The 19,063-nt window shown below is 36.2% G+C and overlaps 1 long non-coding RNA gene across 1 annotated transcript in view; it reads right to left on the reverse strand.

The window, feature by feature from the left end:
* LOC118165733 overlaps nucleotides 1–11,754 on the reverse strand; it is an 18,283-nt gene extending 6,529 nt beyond the window's left edge. The window contains exons 1-2 of the long non-coding RNA XR_004750199.1: nucleotides 11,743–11,754; nucleotides 6,829–6,831 (exon numbers count right to left, since the gene is read on the reverse strand). This is a non-coding gene — a long non-coding RNA (uncharacterized LOC118165733). The remainder of the gene's footprint in view (nucleotides 1–6,828; nucleotides 6,832–11,742) is intronic.
* Nucleotides 11,755–19,063: the final 7,309 nt, after the last annotated feature.

A 19,063-nucleotide genomic window follows, 5' to 3' on the forward strand; every position in this document is an offset into this window, starting at 1 on the left:
AAAAAAAAAAAAAAAAAAAAAAAAAAAAAAAAAAAAAAACTCCAAACTGAGGGTTGAAAAGCCCCTAGCCTTTGTAGAATAGACATTTTTCTGCTGTATGCTGAAATTCCTTTTCCCTTATTATCATTTTTTCCTATAAATAAATAAAAAGATTTTTGGACTTTCCATGTTCAGTAGAATTACTTGATCCCATTGATACAGGCATTCCACAGAGGACAATGACAGAGAGAACAGTCATTAAAAAGGGACACCTACATGTGCATTTGCCAGTGTAAACAGAAAATCAATATTTCTACATTCACTCCAGGCATGGTGTGTTTTTATTGCTCTTCCAATGTAAAAATACAGTTAATGACCTGGTATGATTTACTAATAATACGTTTTAAAATATATATTTTAACTACATTATTTCACATTGAAAGGCATTTAAGGCATCCTAGGTTATGTTAAAAATGCTGCAGAGGTTTTAAGCATGAGATTAAAAAGCTGGGCAAAGTATTCTGTAAATGTAATGAGGCTCAAAACTGAATGGGGATCAAAATAAAATTGCATCTGAACATTTCACATAAAGGTAAAGGAAACCAATTGTAAGCATTCCTTCCACTCTTACTTCCTCTGACTTATAAAAAATCCTTAAAGTCTCTTAGGCTGGAAAACACAAGTTTCCACAAAGCTGAAGATTCAATTAAGAACGGAGGTAGTACTGGTAGGAAATAAGCTCTCCTGCTCAGTTACAAATAAGCCTCTTCCACTTTTTTCATTGAAAAAAAAAAAAGAGAAACAAACCAACAACAAACCTTCCCTGTACCTCTACAGCAAAACTGAACGATGAGGAACATAGTGCCAATCTGCCCTGAGGTCCTTCACACAGGGCAGGAGAAGAAGTGTCCGAGTTTTGCCTTGGAGGAGTATTCCCAGGAGGAGATGCATATACCTGCACTTCTTACTAAAGTAAGAACACAGAAATGTGTATTTGAAATATTATTGTTATTTTAAGAAAGAAAGCAAGCTATCTCTATAATTGAATTGGAAACCGCAGCCACTTATTTTTTCCTTTGAATAGTAGATATCATGACATGCATGAGTGGCATGGGAGACTGGAGGGTTGATCAAAGTCAGGGAACCTGTTTGTACAGGGTAGAGCAAGGAGTTGGAAGAAAAAGAGGGACCTTTTTATCAATTAAAACTTCAGCCCAATCTATATCCCCAAGTACTTGGGATTAGTTTCACTAACACATTGCTACTTTATTTTTTTCTTAAAGCAGAAGTCACATGGCAGAAAGAAGTAACATGTAGAAAGAGGCTCTTTCTCTTCTTTTTCCTTCAAACAAGGCAAGTAAATGGATTTAGGTCTTTAAAAAATATAGAGGGAATAGAATGAGCATTTGGGGGGGGCAATCACTATATCACTGAAATGAGTTTTTTGGCTAGAATCAAAACAATGTAGAAAAAAAAAAAAAAAAAAAAAAAAAAAAAAAAAAAAAAGAGTATCTTTATCTAGACCTTGAATCAAAATGGACCAAAATCTGGCAACCATCCATACACCGAATGATACCCTAAGGAAGGGAGTCCTATACTGAAGTAAGGTGAAATGAGGTAGTTCCAGCTACTGAAATGGAGTCTGAACAATGCGTAAATCTTAGTTCTTTAGAAAATAGCTTGCTGTGGGGAAAGAAATGATGTCATCCTGTTGTTTTTATTATTTTATACATATATATAATAATAGCAAAATTTGAAGTAACACATTTTCCCTTCAAGAAAACTTTGCACATTATGTAATCACTTACATAACTCACATACCATAGCAGAAAAGCTAGGGTTTAGTGGTTTGTTTTTTTCCTACTCTAAGTTTTGGTGACAATTTTTTTTCTGAATGAGATCATCATTTTTTTTCCCAAATTCCATGTAGATTTTTTGCTAAATATTTTTATTGGTGATCTTCCACAGGGAAATTACTAGAACTGTGAGCCTGAAAAGGTATATAGTCAGCTAATAGTCATTTATTATCTTCAGAATAATTGATGTTATTTCACTTTCTTAATAGAAGTAGTTTCCTTGGTTTAATATGCTAAAACAAACAAGAAGACAATCAGATAAAGTTCTGAATACAAATGGCAATTTTTCTGTTAGGGATTTCTAGTAAAAGATACATGAAGCTGAAAACTGAAGCAAATACACTTGTGTGCCAAGACCAATGGAGAGCTAAAAACTCTCTGTGCAAATTCACATTAATTCAAATCAGAGTGAACCTTCTGACAGATCTGAACAGAAGACTGAAAGATAAGAACAAAAGGAAATAAGTAAAAATATCAGCCTTTGAAATCATCAAAACACACACTCATGACATACAGGATCCTAAAGCAAATGATGACCTGGTGGAAAATATGAATAAAGTTATAAGGGGTTATCTCTAGGATATCTGCTTTTTCTTCAGAGAATAATAAGATTATATCAGAAAATGTGTGGAAGAGCTTTGCAGACAAGATATAAAACATGCTAGTAACAGGAATTTAAACTACATCATGAAATGAAGTGAAATAGAATGTGGCAAAGGTTGTAATCAGCTTGGGGAAATTACATTTAATTTTACTAATTTTCTAGTCATGAACCTTTCTGAAACTGAAAAATCTTAACTCCAATATTTCTTTCAACTTTACTTCAAGCAGATCTACTGAAATCTGAGGGCCTAATTTTTCTGAGGAGCAGTTGTTTTTATTTATGCACTGTAGAACAAACAAACAAAATAAAGCACAAAAAATGCATATATATATTTTTTTTTTCATCAAAAATGTAAATGGATCTGGCTTGTGATTTTTACTCAAGTTTATCTGTATTCTCTTCCCTGTAATAAACAGATTCTGTGTTTGGATTGGAATGGAGAAAAATAATGTAATCATTCATAACATTACATTCCCACTTGGGAATTACTTAGAAATTTACTGCTAAAAAGTGGCCGTACTCAGCTATTTTTCTATACTTCTTCTTGGGCAGATTTGTATTTTGAATTACACTCTCTTATTGATTTCATGTAAATTGGGAACTAGCCCTAAAACAAAAGTTTTTATTTCATCAGTGAAATGGTCTTCACTGGCTGTATTAAACTAAATATATTCAAAGTTATGTGTAGACCATGATAATTGCATTTCCCTGATATTTTGTCTTTTTTTAGGTGTCTCAACCACCAAAAAAACTTCCCTAAATGTTTAAATATATCATGTAACACTGAATCTATTCAGACTGGCAAGGATGTGAAAATAGTTTTATACAGATGAGAATAAATATTGGTACTTAAAATAAGAAAGTTTATTACATGGAGTGCTAATAACTAATCAATACCTATGAAAAACCTTAGCATAAAGAAAAGCATAAGTTTACCATGAGAAAACAGATGCTGGTAATTAATTTGCAAATTTTTGGAAAGATTTTCAAGAAAATCAAAGCCAACAACAAAAATCACCTTTAATGTACATAAACATATCCATGATATATCCTCACACATTAATTCATACCAGTTTATGATATTTTGAACTTCACAATTGTTGCTGCCAAGATTTGTTTTAGTGATGCCAGAAGGGAGTATCTATAGATTTTCACCTGAATGTAAGGATATCCTCCCCAAGGCGTAAAATCCTGAGCTTTGTGCACTGTATTCACTATAGCAAAATGAGAAAATTGATGCAACATGCCATACAAATATTATTCCTAAAGACGACTCTCCTGCGTTCAGACATGAAATTTAAGGCAGCAAAAACCCATTCCTCTACTTGATCCCATTGCCTCAGGAGTTATTCTTCTCCCGTGTATAATTACAAATAAGGCTGGATAAGACCAAGTTGCCTGTATTTAAGCATAGCTGCTGAGCCCAGTCCTCAGTTCTCACCACAAGTACATTAATTCTGGTGTGAACTGTACATTTAGAAATATATTTACATTTGAAAATTCTATATATGTACCTACACATATTCTAAACACAGCTAGGAAAACTTGTTGTAATCAGGTTTACCGTTTAGACCACAATATAACTAAATAGTCATAATTAATTTTAAATGGATAGCAAGTTCTGATAGTGGTATTGAATATGAAAAGAATAAAGCAGTGAGTAGAAGAAAAACCACATAAAATAGTCTAAGTAATGTTGTGTGGTAGGTCAGAGTTCTAGGTTGCTGTATCTTGTAAATTCATGAGGGGGAGGAATTTAGTGACAGGCCAAAGTCTTTAGGCCTTAATTAATGTCATGGGGATGATAGATCCACAGTGAACTCATTTCATTTCATACAAATGACTACCCAAGTCACCTTTGTTATCCACTAACTGCTCTGCAGGAAGAAACAAAACAGTCATAGACATGGTGTTATAATCCAAAAGAAAGGGGTTTAGACCATCATTTTCAAAGATACTTAGAGTTATTAATATTTTTAAATCCCAAAGAATTTAAATCCCAGTAGAATTTAGGTAGCTACATCTTTAGGTTCAACTGAAAATAGCTGCAAAGCTTGGTTTCTTCTAGGTCACACTCTGTCAGTTTAAGAATTAAAGGGTCAGTATTAGTGGTGTTAAAATACCACTCAAATTTTTAATGGCCCTATTAAAATCACATCGTTATTTATTTTAAGAAAATGTGGGTAGTATACGACTCTCAGCTGGCTTTAGCTGGCAGATATCCTTCTCATTCCATCATCTAGCTCAACACTTAGCTAAGAAATCACATTTCATTGGCTTTTGTGCTTGTATTTAATTTTTATTAACACCTATGTTTATAAAGAGACAAGTGATCTTTTCCAAGTGGGACATGACTGATATTTTCAACATTGTGTGTGTGTGTGTGTGTGTGTAAATTGTAAGAACTTGTGAAAACCATGTGATTTTAGGCCAGACCAATTATGAACTTGTGCTAATCTTGAGATCAAAGGTGGCATGCCAGAACTCCACAGGAGCTGGATCTAGTATGATTTAATCATCTGGAATAACTCCATCATGTTCTGATTTGCTTTGTTCTCAACAAACAAACAAGCAAACAAAAAAGTGGAAAAAAAAAAAAAGGGGGGGGGGGGGCGGGAAGGAAAAAGAAAAGAATAAAGAAAAGAATTTAAAAAATGCCCAATGTCTACCCCATTGTTCCATTTGGGTAACATGTCTGTTTCAAATTCATGTCACTTTAAGTTTTTCTAAATTTCAATCAAAACTTTAAAATGAAACAGAGAGGTGCATTCATCTCTGCAGAACTCTCGAAGTAGAGCTACTGACTGTGCCAAAGCACAAGATGGTATCAAGATGGAACAGATTTAGCAAGGTCATCACTGCACTCATTGCTTAGATTATCATAATCTGGTGTAGTCCCAGTTCTGCAATATTTATCCTCATATCAGCTCTTTGTTACCCTATGAAAGATGAGAACTGAGTGTCCTTTCTATAGGGGCTGACAGTCAAGGCAAATACAACAGATAAGTGTGGGTCAAATGACTGGGTACCAGGAAACAGTGAGATAAGGGTGGTCAGCATGATAAGCAGTCCACTCACAGCCAATTGTGCACAAAGTTTTAAGCATCAGAGTTTTCCTTGCTGAAGAACACAAAATGCTGAAGGAGTGATTTGAGAGATGATAAGGAGGCAGTTTTGTCAATGCTGAAGGATGGGGCAGGGTTACACATGGGTTATTGCTTAAAAATATAAAAAGTGAGCAACAAAAACTAGCATCAGAGGTGGACTGAAAGCTAGGAGTCAATAGCTTGACATGACATGAGAACCAAAGGGTATAAGAAAGCTAGGAAAACAAAGGAAAAGAAAACCAACCCTTTCTGTTCCATACAGTGGAGGCCAGTATCCTGCTCAGGAGCACTTGGATGCTGAGAACTTACTTGTGTAACAACAGTATTTGAAGAAGGTAGAATTGGTAAATTGGAGAGGATGGGATACATTTGGAGAATGAAGGCCTGATACCAAGTGCTCTTCCAAAATGACAGCAGGTCATAACGACAACTTCCTCATGGCCTTATAACATGGGAATGAGAGAGTATATTCCCCAGTCTCTTAAATTTTAAAAATATAAAAGAACTGATGAGAAACTGTTGCTGCCACTCCTGTTATTCAATTAAAATAAAATCCATTTTCTTCAGAATGACTTTTATTTCCAAAGCAAGGCATTTAAGCTTTGAGCTATGTGACAATCAACACAGAAAATGCCTCAGCAGACAAACTTTGATTCTACCCCATGGAAGTTAATTATAATCTCAATGTAGATGCACAACGACAAAAGGAACTTGGTGCAACAGTACTTCATACCTCTTGTGGGTGCTTCATCATCTATGCCATGTTTTCATTACATTTTAATCCCAGAATTGAACCCTGTGCATAAAATGTGTTGTGGTCACCTATTCAAGTTTAGAAATGCCTCACTGAAGTCCACAGTGAGCCAGCCTAGATACTGAAACACTGGTGTGGATAACACCTGGTGGGGTGGAATTGCTTAGCTCTGCCACGCAGTTTCCATGGGAGGCAATCTGCACCACACATCACAAAGCACCACTCTTAAAAGTTTTTCTTAAGTGTCCCTCAAACTGAGGTTGGATGTTGTGTTGTGATGTGGTAGTGTTCACAGCAATATCTGCTTAGGGAATTCACTGCCTGCTCCCTCGCTGCTGAGTGGCCTCCTCCTGTCGCTCCACACAGCAGCGTGGGGCCCTCAAATCTGCCAAACTGTTTGTGCAGCTGCGCCATGAACCAGATGACCAGGCCAGACCTCTGACCCTGTTCACAGCAGTTCGTGTAAGTACTGCCTAGTGGCAGACCCTTCGGCATGTGGACAAGATCAAATACAAAGAATAGCAGGACTGGCTGTGAAGAGGCCAGTATCAACACTGGAAAAAAAAAAAATCACGTTAAACTTTAGTCTCATTGTATTGTCTCCTTCCTTTCCTAGCTACAGGAGGGCCTTGTATTTTGCATGTGGTTTTCACAGAACATCTCCGAGCTGTTCCTGACTACAGCTGTAATGTCTTTACCTTGCTTAATGCACGGATTGAAAGCCCACAATTTACAATGTTATTGTTACACCAATGAAGTTATCAGCCATGAAGTAGGTGCTAAGCAAGGTCTCCCAAAAGTAACCTTTGTTACTTTTTACCTTGGGTAGAATTAAGCATTTGAATATGGGAGACACAGATCATCTCTCACAAAACTGCCAGATTTGAGCTGAAAATTTTTTATAGATCTACAGTTTTGCTACTGACTCCAACTAAAGTTATCACCACCTAGACAGAGATGAAAGTGTAGGCGACTAAAGCTGTTTGCAAATCACACAGTCTCTTCACACCTAGGTTGCCACAGACATCCAGTCCTGGAAGCATGTTCTGGGAATGGCTAATATGCCCCCAACAGAGCTTAACTGCCAGACACAGTCAACACAAGGCTGAAGGAGACAAGAGATAGGTCTCATTTTGGGGGTAATTTCTTAGTGCTGTAAAAGTCACGCAAGAAGTTAGGGTCCTGGATTCAAAGCTCTGCACTCAGAGACAATCCGTACACATATGGCCTCTGCCTTAAGGTTACAAACTTCTGACAAACATTCTGGCCTACAAAGGCCAGGATGCTCTCAGACCCAGCAGGACAGCAGGTAAGCAAGAAAGTCAGTGCTTTTGCTTGTCTTTGAGCTAGCAGCAATATTCAGTCAGTCAGCAGTCTCAAGTAAGAAAGTTCAAAACATCTTTCACTTTCAGTGATAAAACTATGGATGTATCCATTTAAATTTTGCTTCAGAAAAACTTGGAAATAGTAGAATGTCAAAAGACAGAAGAAAAGAATGTATCTATTTCTCAAAGATATATTTCAGACAGAGTAGTCACATGAAATTTCTGGTATTTCCTAGTCAGAAATCTTCCCTTTTGAGGCATTTGGTATTTTGGAAAATAGATAAAGAAACATCATGTGAAAATGGGGAAGAAGAAAAAGAAGCTTTGTATACACATGTAGAAAGAGATGGGAGAGTGAGGGGATGTTGTGTGCATGTACACATATGTTCATCAAAGTTTGTCCACCCCTGACTGTGAAGGAAAAGCAGACATGGTGTAGAATTCAAATTCATTGTTCCTTTGAACCCCTGTTTACATCCCCTGTTCTACATCTGAACCAAGTGCCATATATAATAGATAACACATTACTTTGACAGGTTAATCTGGCAGCCGTAGAAAACCCACAGTCTCCCTCAAATAGATTTTTATTTACTTCCTTTCACTTCCTATTCACTTCTATTCCTTTCACTGAGCTATCTACTTCCTGACTCTAATTCTCTAAAATTGTGCCGAATGTGTTCCAGATTTTTTTCTTAGCATATTATGATAGGATCTTTCCAGCCTATGAAAACATACAGTCAACAAAGCTTCTCTTTTACCTTAATTTCCTGAGCTACTGGGAAAAGCAATTTAATTTTCAGGATGTTAACATCATTATTTCTGGCTAAGAAAATAATAATTCATCACTAAAATGTTGATAGTGTATCAGAAGAAAAAAAAAAAAAAAGTTTTTGTTGTGTTTGCAGATAGCAAAACAAAATGTAGCATTTCCAAAATTAAAGACACACTTTCAAGGAGAGGAAGTACAAAATAGTTGCTGAGAAAGCTGTCAATAATTGGACTAAATGCAACCCAAATAAACTAGGCAACTATATTTCATCCTAACACATCAAACTAACATGAAGAGAACTCAATTTTACACCTAATTGTTGCTTTAGGCTTACAGACTAGAGTTTTCTTATATATCTATTTTTCCAAATAGGCACACATTTAATATATACGTGTCTATACATATCGGTACCTAGGGTCAAGTTAAAAATAATAAAATATTAATCCCTCTACCTAAACATACGCAAGATAAATTCTCAGAGAACTTGCCATGAAAGTAATTTAGGCCCTGCAGTTCTGTCTTTACAAACAGCTATCCCAACTTGGAGAAACCATGATACAAGTCATCATTGAAGAATCTCCTCACAGATAATAAATTAGGTCCAACAGTGCCTATATCCAAAAGGAGGCAAAAAGCAGATTCCGTGGGGAAGTCACCTGGTTCAGATGCACCAAGCAGCAATGTATCAGTGGGTTCACTGCATTCTCCAAATTACTTTATCTTTAAAGAGTATATGAAATAAGAACAACTCTTTCTTCTATAATAAAAAAATGCTAAACTGGACTCTCTTGCAAGACAACTGGTCTTATGCTGATGCTGTTCACGGTCCTACCTTCCAGGTTAATGATGCACGCTGACAGCAGACATTGCAAGATACTCAGTACATAGCCTAGGCACCTGGCTTCCCCTCTCCAGACTGGGGACCAGGGACCTCCACTCCAGCCTGCAATTACCAGCACCAAAGCTCTTCATAGACATAGCTCAAATTTAGATGTCTGATATCCACTGAAAGCAAGGTTTACTTAGGTACTAGGAAGGTGTAGGGTTCTGGACTAAGATACTTTAGGCATTAAAATGCAGTCACCTTCATTTTTATGTACTTGCTTTGCTGTGGTGCCTTGGCTGGCAATTCAGTGAAGCTGGTGCACAGTTCAGTGGGTTGAAGACACAGACAGAGTTCCTGTATGAAGACTGACCTGTCACACTCTCATCTTCCCTGAATCCTTCAGGTCAGATACCTGTTATAGCATACACATAATGTCTCTGTGAAGCAGACACCCGACTTTCCTTTTACAGAAACCATGAAACAAAAGTTTAATGGAAGGTTTTGTGTAGGTCTATTTCTCATCCTGACCTGGACTGAAGGTACTACTGAACCTCACTCTAGGGCTCACGGTCTCAGAAGTATCACCAGTTTCCATAGTTTAGTAGTAGCTTCAAAAGGCTTTTAAACTCTGAAACACAGCATTCCTGGGAAAATCTCCTCTTTCAAAACTTGTGAATAGCGAGAAGCTTAAACAATCACAGTATTTTCCACACAATGATATTAGTGTTTCCATTCTTTGAATTCAGGCTAATCATAATAACATAGCTATTAACCAGCAACTGTAATTACATTACACACATTAAATTTACAGAAATAAATAAATAAATAAATAAATAAAAAACAGAATTTGCAGTTATGTTTTTCATATCATTTTTTTAATGCCTCAAATTCAATTTTACCCACAGACTTTCCTGTTGATTTTGTATTAACTAATACCTGTTTTCTTAAATATGCTAAACAAAGCTTTTCTCATCATTTAATTACAGTCCTCTTGGTCCTCCTAGTAAACTTCCTACAGAAATATTACTAAGTTTTAATTACAGCAAGAAGACTTATGAAACTTCTGAAAGCTTATGTGTAATCTGGACATAGAGTTGAGTAATCATACTTTAGAAACTCAGTAAACCCTAGCCTTCCTTTCCATTTCTGTGACTGATGGTGCTGGGAATTCTTTCTGTGTAATGTGGAAATCAAAGCACAACCGAATTAATAGATTTCCTATTTCTAGACCACTTCATAGTATATAAAGGAAAAATTATTTGTATTCTAGGGTGTTCTCTTTTTGTTTTGACCTGAGGCAAATAAAGACAGTTCTTTTTTAACCTAAGTCTAATATTATACAACTCTTTCAGTGAATGACAGGCTTTAACCTTAATGCTTGAAAGTCTTTGAATGCAAACTTTCTCTTCTCCCACTCTATACTGCCTTGTTTCTCTTTTATGGATTCTAGCACCTTAGTAACTCTGTTCATTTCTGACTCTTTTAGTGCATGCTTGAAAATCAGTCTTCTACAGTTTTTCCAGCAATAATCCAATAAGGCACTGACCAGACTTTCTTGTTGAATACCAACAAATCTGCGGTTCAAATGAAATATTAATGGCTAGATCCAAAGATATATTCCTACATCTAAAAGACAGCTGTTCCCAGTAATGAAACCCAAATTAAGAGTGGCATATTCACATACTCATTAGAGTCAGTGGCATGAGTTGGACATCTACAAGGACCAGAAAAGTGACCATCTCCACCATACACCATAGAGCTGGCTAATGATAGTAGAAGCAATGTGCCATTGCTTAGAACTAGACAACTACACATTTGTGTCTAAGTCATGTTTTAAAATTCTCTGTTCTTTAACATATTTTTTTTAAATGCATCTCACCTCATTGAGTGCAGCATCTGCTAAAAGAAGGCACCTACATATTTTCTTTAAAATAACAGAGCAATGTTCACCAAATTCTTTTAAAACATGAAAGAAAATCTCTTTTTGCTGCAGCAGGAACATAGTTACAGCCATTTGTTAGGATATGTAAGACTATTTCCATTCTAAGCCAAAAAAAAAAAAAAATATTTTGTCTGACTGAAAGCATTCAACTCATCAATTTCTGCTGCCTCGGAGACTGCACAAAACACCTAGTCACAAGACAGTTTTTTTTCATTTAGAATGTGACAGTGGGAATCAAAATTCCAAGACTATTTTGTAATTCTTCCTCATACTAAGTTAGGAAGTACTTCACAAGAAGTTCCAATGACTGCATACAAGACTTTCAAATAAGCAGATTGAATTGATTTTATTTTCCTTTTTAGAAAATAATAATAATAATAATAACAAAAGAATAAGGCCTGCAGCAGATAGAATTATATTACAAAGACCAACTTCAAAAGGCATCCTAGAAATACCTTGTTGAATTATAGGAACACTATTTATGATCTCCAATTGAATGGAAACTCTTAATTCTTAGAAAGTGTTTCGATTTATCAGAATGAAATCAATATGATGGAATAAATGAAGAAACTCCATTAACTGAATAAAACTTTTATTCCCAAGCAATCTTTGCTCTTGCTCAGCTATTCATTGTTAAAATTATCTTCTAGTTTAGTTCTTATATAGATATATATGCATATGTCTGTAGAGATATACATTTCTAGGAAAGTGATAATGACTCAAAAAAATTAATCAGTTAGAAATTGTTTTCTGACAAATTCAAGAGCACCTGGATGGCAAAAATTGGAGACTCCCAACTTTTAAAGTAAAATAACAGGAGAGTTTACAGACATTTGTTTTGCATCCAAGTCATGGGGAGGTAATATCAAGGCTGCATTGTTGGTTAAAGTTTTACTGTAATTATTATGTCAAAAACTGTAATAGTAGTAATGTACTTTAATATATTAAAACAATGCTTTCTGGAGGTATGAAACAATTTAGAAACAATTGCTTAGAAACAGTCCAATTGGTAGGCTTTGAAATGCTACGAAATCTGGAAATGTGCAAATATTGAACATGTAATAGTATTATGAGCTGATGAAGTCATCAGAAAGAATCCACTGAGGTTTAGTACACTACATGCAGCAAAGAAAAAGAAGGAAAATCCACAAACCCGGCCAGTAACATCAGGAAAACAATAAATTCAAAGACTCGGTGATATCGTAGCCTTCCAGAAGGAAATTAACCTGGGAAAATCACATACAATTTAACATTAAGCAGAAGATGGGTAAAATACCGGCAAATTAACAGCTGAGCTAATGGAACAGCAAGTCCACAAAAGATGGAATAACGTGCTGAAGGTTTAATTAAGACATTAAGGTTGTAGACATAAACAATTACAAATTAAGGCTATAGCTGCTGAGAGAACCTTATTTAAATCTCCTTGATCAATTGCCAGGTTCAGAGCTAAAGAAGCCAGAATTGCACAGCTCCCACTGATAGAGGGTGATGTGATCCATGCATGTTGGTGCAAAGCCAACTCATAACCAAATTAGGCAGAAAACCCAAGTCAGGACAGTGTTGTAACCTGTTGTGGGTGTCATGCTTGCCTTACTTGAAAAGCAAGACGGTGCAGTGAAGGAGGTGCAAACTAAGCCAAAAGCAAGAACATACAGCAAAAGTGGGTCTAGGTGACATCCAAGACCAGAACGGATTAGCAGATATCACTTAAAAGTAAAAGAACAAAGAGGTGAAACACAATCTAATTCATCATTTTAACACAATGCAGGAAGTGCAACAGAAGAGTACACCACTGTCAGGAAAGGTAAAGGTGTACTAAACAATGTAGTTTTGATGAAAGCAAGTATCTGAGGGAGGACATAAAATGAATCCCTGTGAGAAAACAAAGTATGTTTGTCATTTTAATTGCTGTATAAATGCAAATTTTCCCTGGTATAAAATGTCTTTTGTTCAGAGTTTTTCATTTATTTAGAACAGCTGAGTTTGTGGAGTCAGTACAACCTGAGGATCAAGTCTTTACTTATTTATTTTTTATTATTATTTTTTTTTAACCTAGTCTCATGTCTCACCTCTAGTCTGCTCCAGAATTCATGCTGTACATGATGAACCTAAGGCATAAGTGGTTAAAGCAAAATATATATATTAAGATTGTTTTACAGAGAGGAAATTTCACAGCAGGAGAATCCTTCCAATCTAATCAATCTTGCTATTTAAATTCTAATAACTGGAATAACTTTTATAACTAATAGCTAATAACTTTTCTTTCCATGGAAACAGGTTCACTGCACCCTCTTGTTTGTGACTGGAATGAGGTCAGGATGTGTGTCTGCATCAGAAATACATTCAGGATTACTTACAGGCCAAAGACTATAGGTGCTGCCAAAATTTGCCCATATTTGGGCTAATTAAACCAAAATCAGAATTTGTCTTTTGTTCAGCACCTTTCTCCCCAGTTAACACAAACCATCCATTTAATACCAGAGAGAGAAGAGAGAACACTTACCTGTGCCTGTAACAGAATATGTGCTATATTTATATATATTCAATCCTCCATGAAGTGGAAAGAGGAATTTGCATTTTTCCCTTAACCTCCTTCCCAGCAAGGCTTTGACCCTGTGCCAGGTGTAACACAGCACCTGACTGTTGTGTCACTTTCATTTGGCCATGTTCCCAATGTACTGACACGAATCCAGGAATCTGCTGATCTGACCGGTAAAGGTGGCAGCAGGAGTGGACGCTGAGTACTAGCTCTCAGTACTTTCCAAATGTGATTATTAACATTTATTTCCCTGATGGTTCAACTCTAGTCATTAAGGTACTTGGGAAGTTTCTTTACTCTTTCCTAAGGCATAACTTCCCTGTTAGTCTGAATTCTTTCTGCATGATTAATGCCACTCAAATTACTTATTTACCTGGCAGTATTCACAGAGAACAATAGCTTTGGTATAATCCACTTCCTGCTCATAGTCAGGGGAACACATATCAAGTATGTGCAATTCCCCCACTCCAATGAATTCAACTGAAGAAAGAGAATTTATTCCGTCCAAAGTTTTGCTGATATGCGAATCTGAACCTAGCAGTAAAATGCATCATAAGAGCAACAACGAGAGAGAACACTCTTTTCAACGTTATTAAAAGTGCTGAAAATGTACTTGTTAAATTATAACCTTCCTGTTTTCATTTTTATTCTTGAGCAGAATAGGCTATATTCAAAGAATACTGCTGGGTCATTAATTTTAGCTGATTTCAGTGCATTATAACTTGGTACAGTTAAACCCACAAATTAGTCACTCAGCTGATTCAGACTCATAGACTCACCCGCAATGCTATCTACGGAGACAGCAACACTAATTTATTAGGATGACCACTACAATCAGAGGCAGAGAGAAAACAAAGATACAGACCAGTTACACTTGTCTGTTCATACCACCTAAACTTCCATCTTTAACTGATAAAACAAAAACTACCACCCCTGGCAAGTACAGGTTGTGGGCTTTTTTCCTCCATCCCCCCCCAAAAAAAACAACATTTGTAACTGTTCTCATACACACAGTTTCACTAGTTTTATCAGCATACTTATATCAAAACCATGGCCTGTATTTCATCTTGCTATATGCCATGCTCTATGCATTAACTGTTATAATAATTTACATCTGTGTCCATCTAAGCCAAAGCCATCTAAGCCTAAACATAAAGGAAATACACAAATAAGTGTTTTCATGAAAACATTTATTCTTTGATTTTCCTGGAAAAAATAAAAAATAAAATGACTAATGCAAATTAAACATTGTGGTATGTAATATTTCAATGTATCAAAAAAGTGGAACATTTTACTATTTGCATTAAACTCACACAGAAACAAAGGCCCTGAAAAGCCATTGATGTAAAGCTGTAAAGGCAGTAGTAATGTGGGCATTTTGATAAATTGGGGCATTTTGCTAAATTACATGCTCACACAGTGTTTCATGACATGGTCAGATGCTCTTTTCTAAAAAAATCTGCTTCACACAATAAGCACAGGAATGCTGGTGCTTCTTTGGAGTGTTGCATGTGCTTCTGTGCTCTTTCTTGCTTGCACAGCAATGGGCAGACACTGACCATTTCTGCTTGTGTTCTTCATTAAGTATGTGGGGATTGCCCTATTCTTAGCCGCACTGAATGTAGAATTATTCCTCTGCAGCTTGCTTGTGATTGTTTCTTTAATATTTTAGACCTGTTTTTGAAGTAAGTGCAATAGGTGCCTAAGGACCAGATGGGCTCATAGGTCCTGATATAATTCCCTGTCAAAATTATTAGGCCTTTAGCTTCAGAAATTCCATCCCTCTATGATACCAACATTAATAAATACAGGATGAAGTAACAATGTGGCTTACATTTTACTATTTAATGACTGAGGGGAAAAAAAAAAAAAAAAAAAGTAAAAAGTAAAAATCAAATCTGTGAGAATTTATGCCTACCAGAACTGTGACCCAGATGAGCAAAGAGAAATGGCTGTAAGAGATCTGTTTCAACACCCCTCCCGCCCCCCCCCCACCCCCCCCCCCCCACCCAACATTCTGTTCTTTAGGGATGTAACAGAGCCTATGTAGTCACCATTCAGGAGTTATTTGAATTTAAAGTATGCTCAGTCCAAGGGGAGTCTTCAAACCACCCCACAGTCCAACTGTCCTAGACCTCACTCAGCATGTAAGAAATCAGATTATTTCTAGATTCTTGGAAACTGGCAAAAACAAGATGATTTTTCACAGATGGTAAACACATCTGTCAACTACCATGACAAATAAAGTGAATAATTAAATTGATTGAAAGCCCTCGAACTTTTCAGCAAACAAATAAATTCAGAGATTATCTTTTGTCTGGTGCAGAGAAGAAACAGTCTTTTTCCTAACTTCTTTCCTAGAAATGGTCAAACCATTAAAAAAAATAATTTCCTGAGTCAAACATTCAGCATAATAAATGTTTGCAGAAACACTTTAAATTTAGCAAAGTTATACACTGCTAAAAACATAGCCTTGCAGCATAAATGCATTTATTTTGATTAATATGTTTACACTGCAGTATATAAAAGAGCTAAGATACGAATTGGATTTGGGATTATCTACAGACTGGTAAACAGCACTGAAAAAAAAAAAATGCTTATTATATAATACCTAATCTATTCTTATAAATTTACTGAGGAAAAATACTGCATTTCATATCTATGACATGTACAGATATACCTGTATAGTTTAGGGACTGGCTTAGCTTTTCCATGGAAGGGTACCCAGACTCACACTGTCCCCATCTCATGTCCTGCAGGTTACCCTTACCTCTATGAGTCTGTGAGTAGGAAAGTAAAGAGGGACAGTCTCAGTATTTCTCCTAAGTTTTTTGCCAGCTAGATCTCTTATCATGTCAACTGTTTCTAGTTCTTTTTAAAGAGAATGAGAAGAGTGGTGGAGAACCATTATTTTCCTGATACATTTCTTTTCTAAAATCTATACATAAAAATCCTCACTCAGGATAAATATCTTAATATATATTAAGAATTCAACATGCAGTGCTAATTTGGGGAAGTACAAATTTGTAGATAAATGTCATTTCTTCATCCTTGAAGACATATTGGCTTTCAATTGTTTGCTGTTTTAGAATTCTGTATGGATTTTTTCAATCATACATTAGCAGTTTTTGAAGTTGCAAAAATTGCTTACAGTAGAAAAGAAGTCAAGCTCTTGTAATTGGTAAATGCCAGCATCCTGTCCTTTTGAGGTTAAAGCAAGACAGCATGTGATTTCTTTTTTCTTACCCCCTTTCAACACCTGAGCCAGGAGCAGGCAGTCTGTTGAAACCGTGAGGATTACAAATGAGAACTTGTAGCATGTATTATGACAGTCACTGTATACAGTAATACAGCTAATAATGCATTTTGCTAACAACCCCATTTCCCTGAATGGATTCAGGGAAAACTATTTCTTTTCTGGAGGAAATCAGCTACAGACACATTATTACAGTATGCCTTTCCCAGGATCTGTTTTGAGTTAGCAGACTAAATGCAATGTTAGAAAAGGTCTTTGGCTGACACTGGGTGAAAGCTGACCCCTTTAAAGTTAGTGCATAGATGTTACTGAGGCTAAGGTTATAATTACCCATACAGCTATTGGATTGTCAAATATTTTAGGTTCAATTTAGCCTGTTCACAATCTGACTGAGAGAAAAGATTTCTCTCAAGAGCTTTCTCAGTTATTTTAGTCAAATATATTACATCATGGGCTCCCAGTCAGGCAAGGATGTGACAGGTTCTTGAAGGTGTCAGATGTGAACCTTGCTGAGCTTGAAGTTTTCCTGAGGTACCTGTGAATTTTAAATTCATCTCTTGAAGGACACAGTTCCCCTAGATGACACTTCAGACATATTAACTGCAGGCCATTAAGGAGCAGCTGCACTCAATGGGCTTGTAGGAAATAAATGATTAGATGGAATTACCCAGTTTAAAGTGTGCCTGGACAAAAACTTTATACAAGTCTGGACAAACACATGGCACAACCACATAAACTGAAAATTAAGAGATTGTGATCGGGTAACATCAACATAAAATTGAAGTATGAGGAAATGAGAAACCATGGAACAACTCTTTCTATGTCTTATTATGCAAGTGGCACTTTTCCTCCAAGAGTGGCAAAAGGCATAGCAAGGACTCTCCCTCAGCCTTCAACAGCTATAGCAGCACGGTACAGATTAGCTGTCCCACAATCTAGTGTGACACCTTAATGACAGCTTCAGCAAAATTACCATCTAACCGAAACAGTCTGGGTTCACAGGTTAAATGTGCTGGTGTCATTAAGCTAAGTGTAAGGAATAAACATGATAAATCTCCATAAATAACAAAGACTGGGTGGGGAATGAGCAGCCACTTCTGAAAAGAAGAGACGAGAAACAAACAAACAAACAAAACAGAAAATGGAACACAGCAAAAATCCAACAAGAGGAATTATTTATGTTACTGTGAAAGCTAAGGGCATAGCTCAGAAAGAAAGGTATACATTTAAAACTTGAAGACTTTTAACAGTGTTTTTACTAATTTGGGGAAAAAAAATAACAGCTTTGGGTCAGATTCTTCAGATTCAGTAATGTAAATCCTTTTGGAGCATTTTGATCCTCCATTTTTCATTATTGTTGAGTTCTGCAATTATGTTATGTTATTCAATTAAGCAATCAGAGGTCCCTTTTTCCATATTCTGGTTACCTCCCAGTCCTATAGAAACAATGCCAAAGGCAAAAAGCACCAAAATCTTCAAAATCACTAGTCTGTCATTTCTAGTTGCTGTTTTTGGTATTTTTTTTCCCTAAATTTACCAGATTATATGACGTCAGTACAAATAGAGACTTCACAAAAGATGGAGTCACAGCTGCTCCCCCAGTTTTCAGCTTGTGAAATAAATAAAGATCACTTTCAGTGAGTGACAGTAAAAGAACTTCTCTATTATTCCAGTGTCCAAAGAATATTTATCTGTATATTTAAGTCCAGAGCCTCATTTAAGTGGGATATCCATTCATATGAACAGAATGCCAAAAAGTGACAAACACAGCTTACTCTTGGATAGCCACTTTAGTTGTAAATATTTTTATCTGAAAAATGCCGCAATGAAATGTTACTAATATAACATTCTCAGCAATTGCAACTTGATAATTTATAGCAGAAAATTCACATCTTTCATTCTCATTCTCTCAGCCTACAGATGCAGAAGAGCATCTGCACTGTCAGGAAAAACTGTACAACTAGAAAGAAAGAGCACAAAGACTCTCTCCCTGTCTCTCTGACACTTTCCCTGGCTGCACACAGAGTTGAGAAGCCATGAGAACAAAATCTTGATTCCTCATAACTCCGCATATTCCTCCTGCCCACACCTTTCTCTCGAAGTCTT

This window comes from Oxyura jamaicensis, chromosome 4, assembly GCF_011077185.1.
Source record: "Oxyura jamaicensis isolate SHBP4307 breed ruddy duck chromosome 4, BPBGC_Ojam_1.0, whole genome shotgun sequence".
NCBI lineage: Eukaryota > Metazoa > Chordata > Aves > Anseriformes > Anatidae > Oxyura > Oxyura jamaicensis.